At 36.0% G+C, this 8,630-nt stretch overlaps 1 pseudogene; it reads left to right on the top strand.

The window, feature by feature from the left end:
• The first annotated feature begins 284 nt into the window (after positions 1-284).
• On the top strand, positions 285-1,736 carry LOC110584888 (annotated as a pseudogene).
• Positions 1,737-8,630: the final 6,894 nt, after the last annotated feature.

Raw genomic sequence — 8,630 nt, 5'->3', positions numbered from 1 at the left:
TGACTGAAAAAGAAAAAGTTCAAAATAATTAGAAGCCATTTAGTTTTAGAATAACTTCTCAAAGAACTGTGAATTAAAATTAATCCCTAGGTGCTTTAAAGTCTCATTAGTTGAACTGTTCATAATCAATAATTAATGAATGGTTCTAAAATGCTTACATTTTTGGAAAGAAAAAATATATAATGGTTCACAGATAAGTGTCATTTGACAAAAATTTTGCAAAAATAACCGACATTTTTATTAATGAGACTAAAATATGGGAGCACAATGTTGCAAAGGAGGCGATGTCCATGGGGGTCTGGAGGCTTCGACTCTGGTAGGCAGCCCCTGGTGGTAGTGTGGGATGGCTGGCTGGCGATTTATAGCAACATGGCCAACTTCTCAGCTGTCACTGACAGAACTGATAGAAATGCAGAATGATCTCCTTAGTAAAGAGAAAAACAGGCAGTTATCATTAACTCCTCCAACTGAGAAGATTGAAGTTAAACACTGAGAAAACTGATGCTGGCACTGTCTTTGTGATGAACAAAAACATTTCAACTCCTTACATTTTGTCCTGCATTTAAGTGGGTGGTATTGCAGGAAGTCTATTCCAGCTCTTGTTGACAGACAGCCTTGTGACATGTATAACTCTTTGACCAAGGTCTGTGAAGTTAAATTTCTTACTTTCAAAGAGCATGATCCAGGGAAAGTGAATAAGGTTTATGAGCATTTTTATGCCATGATGATGGCCTGTGTGACAGGGCATTTGAAGGTGAATATGTGCTCAATTTGTTCAGAGCTCCGGAAGTGCCTGTAATCTCTGGAGACTTCTGCTACGATGTAGTTTTGTTTTATTTTATTTGTAAGATTTTATTTATTTACTTGACATTGAGGGAGAGAGAGAGAGAGCACAAGCAGGGGGAGCGGCAGGCAGAGGGAGAAGCAGGCTCTCCGCTGAGCAAGGAGCCCGATGTGGGACTCGATCCCAGGCCTGAGATCATGGCCTGAGCCAAAGACAGATGCTTAACCAACTGAGCCACCCAGGCACTCCTATGATGTAGTTTTAGAAAAGGAACTTGGTGAGTGGATGCCAACAAAAGAGAACTTACATTCCTTCACAAAAGATACTTGTGCGTTAATTTATAAAGATCTTCCATCTGAAATTCTGGAAGCTGAAGCAAAAGTGGCACTGAGTATGTTTCAACACAGGGGTGCTTGGGTGGCTCAGTTGGTTAAGCGTCCAACTTTTGGTTTCAGCTCAGGTCATGATCTCGGGGTCATGAGATGGAGCCCTGTATCGGGCTCTGTGCTCAGCAGGGAGTCTGCTTGAGATCCTCTCTCTCCCTCTCCCTCTGCCCCTCCCCCAGCACACTCTCTCTCTCTCTCTCTCTAAAATAAATAAATAAAATCTTAAAAAAAAAGATATATTTCAACACAAGTACAAAATAGATTTTGTAGAAGAGAAGTTATCTCAGACCCCTGAAAGGATAGTCCAACTACACAGATTTGATGACTTAACTGATGTGAGTAAAGGTCCTATTATTCCAAGAACAAATATTTGTTTCTAGTTTGAAGAGCCAGCAGGTCACAATCTTCAAGCCACCCAGTCAAGTCTTGTAGGAAGATTCCAGGGCTTCTTTTTACCTGTACCTGTCAAGGCACATTTTATGATACAGGATAAGCTATTGAAAAGCTCTTGGAAAATGGTAATTAGAGATCAAATTAAACCTTCAGAGGGAAGTGCATCTATCTAGTAACTTTCTAAAATTGAATAGAAATGGTAGATTAAAATCAAGTTTTCTATGAATCAAAACAAAACAAAACAAACATGGGAGCATAGCCTTCTTGGCAGGCCAGGATTTACAGCGGTTCTGCAATGCTGTCCTCGTTAGCTCTGACACCTTCCTCCATTTTTTGTTTTCCTTTTGCTCTCATCTGGAGTACCTTTCATCACCTCTCCGTTTCCACCTTCTCACTTTTTCAGAGAAATATTCCTGTAGTTTAGGTCTTCGTAGATATGTTCTCTGGTTTCATTTAAAAACAGTGATTCCCAGTTAATTTACATTATTTATGTTGTCTATTTAAGCACAAATAAATCTAAGTTGTCTCCTCAAAGAAAGTAAGAAATGTATATATCATGAATTCCATGACTTACTATGGTATTTTTTGTCTTTTTGTTTCCATATAAAATTAATTCAGGGGAATGAACGGTATAGAGTAGTAGCTTCAATGACCCACTCAAAATTTAGCCCAACTTCAGACATGTAAGTAATAAAGCTCAAGAGATCCAAAATGAATTTTAATCTATTTGACTTGTGTTTAATTGGGCGAGTAGATAATTTCTTTGCACATTTTAAAAAATGAGATATTTAAAGAATGAATGATAATAATTTTGGGAAGTTTATTAATTATGTGAAAAATTAATTCATCTTCTTATCTGCTACTGATATTTATGACTTACTTTTTTCTTGTTTATTTGAGTACACTTTTAATTCAAGTCATATCTGTCAGAAAGAAAAATCATGTATAATAACAGTATTTATTTTATTATGTACAATATTTCTACATTTATTTTATCTAATAAAGACAACTTTGAGAAACTTACAGCTGAAAAGACATTTGAAGTAAATAATAAGCTTTACTTTTGAGCAATGTGGTAGATATGATTTTTACATAAATATCCAGTAGACATGAAGATATTAGCCCATAAAGATATGTTGACATCATCCTGGAAAGTGGTCAAGTATTCTAGATTCAGAAAACCTTAGAATAATCTGGCCATGGCTGATCCTATCAAAGACCAAAAAATGCAAAACAAAACATTTACTGGTTGGATGATATAATACACTCTATTGTTCTGGTTGTTACTGCCAAGTTAGTCTTGGCTTAATTAGACTGGTTCTAAAATTTGAAACAAATACACATCAATAATAGAGTTAGAATCACGCTTCTTAAGAACAATGCTTTTGGCCTAGAGGGTTCACTTCTTATCCATCATTATCCCCTATCTTTGTCCTAAAGCTTAATTACACACACACACACACACACACACATCTACATACACTGATATTGTACAGATATATACAGGTATGGGAAAATTCTCTTAGGTTTGTCACAATAATCATTGTTATATTTTTATTTTATTTTATAACAGTATCTGAAACTCAAAAACAATAAATTGTTCTCTGTTTTATTAAAAATACTACATTACAAAGTTTGGTTTATTTGTTAAAAATAAATATGAAACACAATGATTTAGAATATTCTTTTCATAAATATGTCCATTCATTACATTTATTAGAAGTCACATAGGAATTTTTTAATGTTAAAATTCTTCCAAGGATAATATCAAAAGTCAGTTTAGGCAGTTTTATTTTCTTTAGCCTCCTGTTTGAAATTTAGAGACTCTCTTTTGAACCCTAGATCATTTTCCTCACAAATGCACCTGCAAGATCCTTATAATTACTACATAGAGACAATTCAAGATCATTTGAATAGATATGTCATAACAATAATTCTAAATATTTTAATGTTAAGAGAGAGTAGTTCATATAAGGCAGCCCTAGATAGAAACGATTTATTTTTTTAAATCACCTTATCTGAATAGTTAATTGCTATTTTATACTTTTGACTTTGTCATGGATATTTTTAATGTAACTATCAATTTTTCATATCGTACTTTTATTTTCTTATTCATAGGGCAATAGGCCTACTCTGAACAGTTGTGGGACCTGGGATAAGAAAACAAATGAAGGTTCTCTTATCATAGGTACAAATATTTTAAAATATAAGTGAAGATAACAAAGTTAAGTAAAACATGTTCCATATCCTAAGCTTGACAATTAACCGGCCTAAACACAGAACTGAAAAATGTGGTATAAAACTATAGTTTACATTCTGGTTCATTTCCATGCCTTAAGCATAGAGCCCTAGTTAAGGGCCTCCATTCACTGAAGCTAAAGGCAGTCCGCAAGTTTGGGATTGTTACTCGATTTGTAACTTTTTACTACATTCTTTAGCATTTTCTGCACTTACTGCATTCTCAACTAATCGACTCAGACAAAATGACTCCAAAATATACTCTGTGTATGTCAAATAGAACATGAAAAATAAACACTTTATGTTTTAGAAAGAATTATAGCAGAATAGCTGATGACTCAAGGTTGCAAAGGACTCCTTGAGAAAAAAACAATAAAACACAACTGTAGTGGGCAGATTATAATACTGATAGGCTTCAAAGGATTTAAAGAAAATCTTTCCATGAAAAGACACCAAAAACCAAGGTTAAAAAAAAGCATATGAAGAAAATATAACTAATGCATATATGTGATTTTCAGGGTGATATTTATTCTCTATTTCTTATATTTGCATAGGGTGTAAGAAGTTTCCAACATTCTCCTGAGGAACAAAGTAGTTGGTGGGGGCATTGGGCTCAACTCCATATATGATAAGGAGAATTGGGCATTTATAGCCAAGAAGCAGGGTGGAAAATTACTAAGAAGAAACATCCAAAGAAGGGGGAGATTCTGGCTAAACTCACTGAACAGGCTTCTTGATGAAGGCAGGCCAAAGTAAAGACATCACCCGGTGAATGGTGGAAATTGAGGAACTGCATTAAATATCAAGGATTCTGACTAAACGGACATAGCAGGATCTTGATAAAACTGGATAATGCAGTGATGACCATGGAAGTCCAAAAATCAGGGCCTAGCTGAGAAGAGTTCAGGGAGGCTGAGGAGAGTTTAGTCAGGGAGGGAATCTTTGTCATAACTTCTCCCAAAACCCATTGCCAGCTTTATGTTTCTCATACCCTTTATCATCTTCTAATACAGTATGTAGTTGATTTATTCTTTTTGTTACATTTCCATGTTAAAATGCAAACTCCAAGAGAACATGGATTTTTGTACATAATTTGTTCTTTGCAATTGACCCATCAACTAGAATACTGACTGCGCTGAGTAGGGACTCAGTAAGCATTTGTTGATTTATTATCTATTGCATAATTTTTATTGGGTCTTTGAAATAAAATAATTCATAAAAATTATTTCTAATAATAGCTGGAATAAAACCTTTAGTAAATAAAAATGGTAATTATTTTGTCTGTTTTATTTTAAGACGTTAAATCTAGAATGGGTTAATATAATGCTGTAGAAAGTGAAAATGGCCACTTAGCTGACAATCCTGAATAAAAGGTGTAATTAGCACACTGCTTTGCCTCTTAGATACAATTGGTTTTACTGCTGCTAGAAATAGTAAATGGAAGAATTCAACAGTTTTATTCTTGTGGATGTTTCTCCTCTCTTCCACTTGAAGCACCTGATGTGCTGCTGATAAACAGGCATGAAATTTGACAAATACTCTCTAATTTATTCCTGGTTTTCAAGTGCGCAAAACATAGGCAAAAAAATCAGAAAGCCAGAAAACTTGCCATGATGTCAAGATAAGAAAAGAAGGTCTAACCTCAAAAAGAGTATTTTTAGTTGAAATACACATTTGTATGTGAACATTATAAGCATTATCTTTCTGAGTAACAAATCCCATGGATTTTAGGTACTCTGGGAAGAACATTTGCAATGCATTTGTCAATGATTTGCCTAAATTTAGACTTCTAAGTGTTTAGGGGATTTTAGTGAACAAGAGAACAAGACAAGTACCCTCCATGCCTTTACTGAAGTCACTGTATAAGAAGACATGGATTCAATAATGCATTTTTATGAATTTTAAAATAGTGTACATTATGCAAGATATGTTAGAAATAGACAAATTGCGCAATTTAAATAACCTTGAGGTCTATGAAGGGACCCTGGAAAATATGATGGTTAAGCTGAGACTAGAGAAAGAAGTAAGTAGATACTAACTTAGGTAGAGAGAAAATACAGGAGGAGGGAATAGTATTTGGAAAGGCTGTGAGGTGAAAGTTTATCTGAGCACTGCAGGAAATTGAAGAATAGTCCAACTAAAACATAGAACTTCAAACGAAGAGAGGTGGGTGATGAGGCTCAGAAAATGAATGGCCTGATAACATAGATGAAAAAATTTAAAGTTTATCTTAAAGAAAAAATGAAGCAATTTGAAGATAAGTATGGCACCACTGGAGAGGATGAAGTGGAAGACCATGAGAGATCATTTGAAGACTAGTGTGGCCATCCAGATCATGGTGACCTGGACTAGGTTGGTGGCAGCAAAGATGCAGAGAGGTGGATAGACTGCAGAGATATGAGAGGTGAATGATCGGGTGTGTGAGATGTACAGGGAGGAGTGATCAAAGCTCAGTTCACCATTTCTGGCTTGAAAAGCCAGGTGAATATGGTTTGCTAATTTGCATATGTGTTTACTAATATATAAACAAAAGAGAAAGAGTAAGTGTGGAAGGAAAAATCAATGATGTGCTCAGTTTTAGGGAGAAATGCAACATACAGTGCAGGCAGAATGCAGATGAGAAGTCTGAGCTAAAGAAAGATATTTGTCAACAGTAGCACATACATGGTATTCTGTTTCAACCCCAACTAGTGGTATGCAGTGTAGTTCTGAAATGGACATCCTGAGTTAGCCTCACACTCCACAAGTCTATGGACATGATTTCCAGAAAGAATTAACTTAAAATTATATTTATTAAGAATCAGAAAAATAAGAATCAAAATAGTAATTATACCCTCAGATGAGAATGTAACAATCCCATTCTAAGCCTTAAATTAAGTGAATACAGTTTTATTTTTCAGTTGGTCTCTTGAACTTGAATGTATGTGTATTAATATAATTTATTGTCTTCAATGATCCATATTTTGCTCCTTTCAATACAAGACTCTTGTTTTCTTTGTTTCTGTTCCCCTTGTATTTTTCCCACAAAGTACAATTTTCACTCATAGAAGCAGCTCAGTCATCTGCACTTGAAAACATATTCCCAAACCTTCAGTTCCATGGGGCTCTTTCATTTTGGCATTTCTTGTGAACCAAGACAATAACAGCTTCATTTTTAGAGAAGCCTGAATCGGACTTCACAACCTCTGCATTTCTGTAACAAAATCTACTCAATGTGTTTATGTCATCTGTCACCTGTCTCTCTTCACATCTTCCTGTGGGAGCTGGGGCTTGGGAGCTGGCATGAGAATATGCTGGTACTGTTACTACTGCTATTGCCATAAATAAGGAAGTCTTTCGTCTCTGACTTGGGAGTATCATGACTTCTGCTAGCATTCATGAATGAGAGACAGGTTAATGAGCTAGCTTGCAAGTAAAGTAACATCAGATCCTTCATAGTTCTCTGTTAGTATGAAAAACAAAAGCAAAAATCAACTACTATTTGTATGAACTAATAGACTAATAGAATTTCCTAGTATGCATTAGACAAAATGAGAGGTAAGTTTATCGTGACCATGCAATGATATAGGGGCTAGTCAACCTAGTTTAGATTATAAAAATGAAGACTGAGGAGGTAATCCTAACAGGAAAAAGTCATACCAGATGCAATATTATCTAAGGAGAAAATTCTGTCAATTCAGAAAATCAAAAAAATTACAGGTGCAATTTTATTGGTTAGGACATAGGCTATTAATTAGGAATGAAATTCTGATATTATCCATCCTAAAAAATAGGGTTATGTTGCAGCTGAAAATATAATTAAATGGGGTGGGACACTGTGGCCGTTCTCATTCCTCAATACATGTAAGCACTCTAGAATATACTTGATTGATGATAGCATGGATAGCTCACGTACACAGATATTCTCCTAAGATTCAGTGTTTGTATAATGGTAAGATCTTCAAGTTTCAGAAGAAGGTGTGCACTGGGAGGAGTTCTCCTTTTGGAAATGGTTAGGAGAAATAAACTACCACAATATTCACGATGTGGACCCCAGGAGCTTGTTGAGCAGCACTAAATAACAAGAACTGCTGAAGCTGTGGAATTCACAGGAAGGACAAGGGCTGATTTATCAACGCATGCCAGGCCCCTGAATTATGAAAGGGTCAGGTGCATTCTGCTCCAATCTTCCATCTTTCTAAAGGTAATCTCTCAAACAACACTTAAGGCGAGTTCCTCAACTACATAGTACTTGGATTTATGACTTATAGGCACAAGGCTTGGTGGTGGTCTGACGTTTTAGTGTATTGCATTTATTTAGAGTGGAGGTAACCACTACCTTCACCTAAATTGCAGTTTCCAATGGCCTGAGCATGACTATCAGTCAGTATGTCTCGGAAGGCAGAGCCTGCATATAGTAAGGATTGCATGATGTATGAACATATGTTGGCAGGTGTATGTGCATACACATGCATGCACATGTGAGGGCTTACACATTAAGCACTCATTATTGCTCACAAGGCTATTGGTGAGTTGGGCCTGACTCCTGTTCCGGACTGGGCACCCTCACATTTCCAGTCAACCCCAAGTCAGATAGGTTGTTCTACTCATGTAGACTGGACTTTCTCATGTACCTGTGAGTCATTGGCTGTCAGTTAATCTAGGATGACAGTGTCTGGGTGCACGAGGGCTACTTGCCTCCCTCCATGTGATCTCTTACTTTCTACCAGGCTGTACTATACTTCTCATTTATGTCTCACAGGCAGAATTCCAAAAGAGAGTGGAAGGAACACACGGGTCTTAAACATAGGCCCAGAACTAGCAAACTATTGGTTCCAGTACTTTCTATT

Source organism: Neomonachus schauinslandi, chromosome 7 (assembly GCF_002201575.2).
Source record: "Neomonachus schauinslandi chromosome 7, ASM220157v2, whole genome shotgun sequence".
Lineage (NCBI taxonomy): Eukaryota > Metazoa > Chordata > Mammalia > Carnivora > Phocidae > Neomonachus > Neomonachus schauinslandi.
The sequence above is the reverse complement of the archived record's forward strand: the minus strand, read 5'-3'. Positions and strand labels throughout refer to the sequence as shown.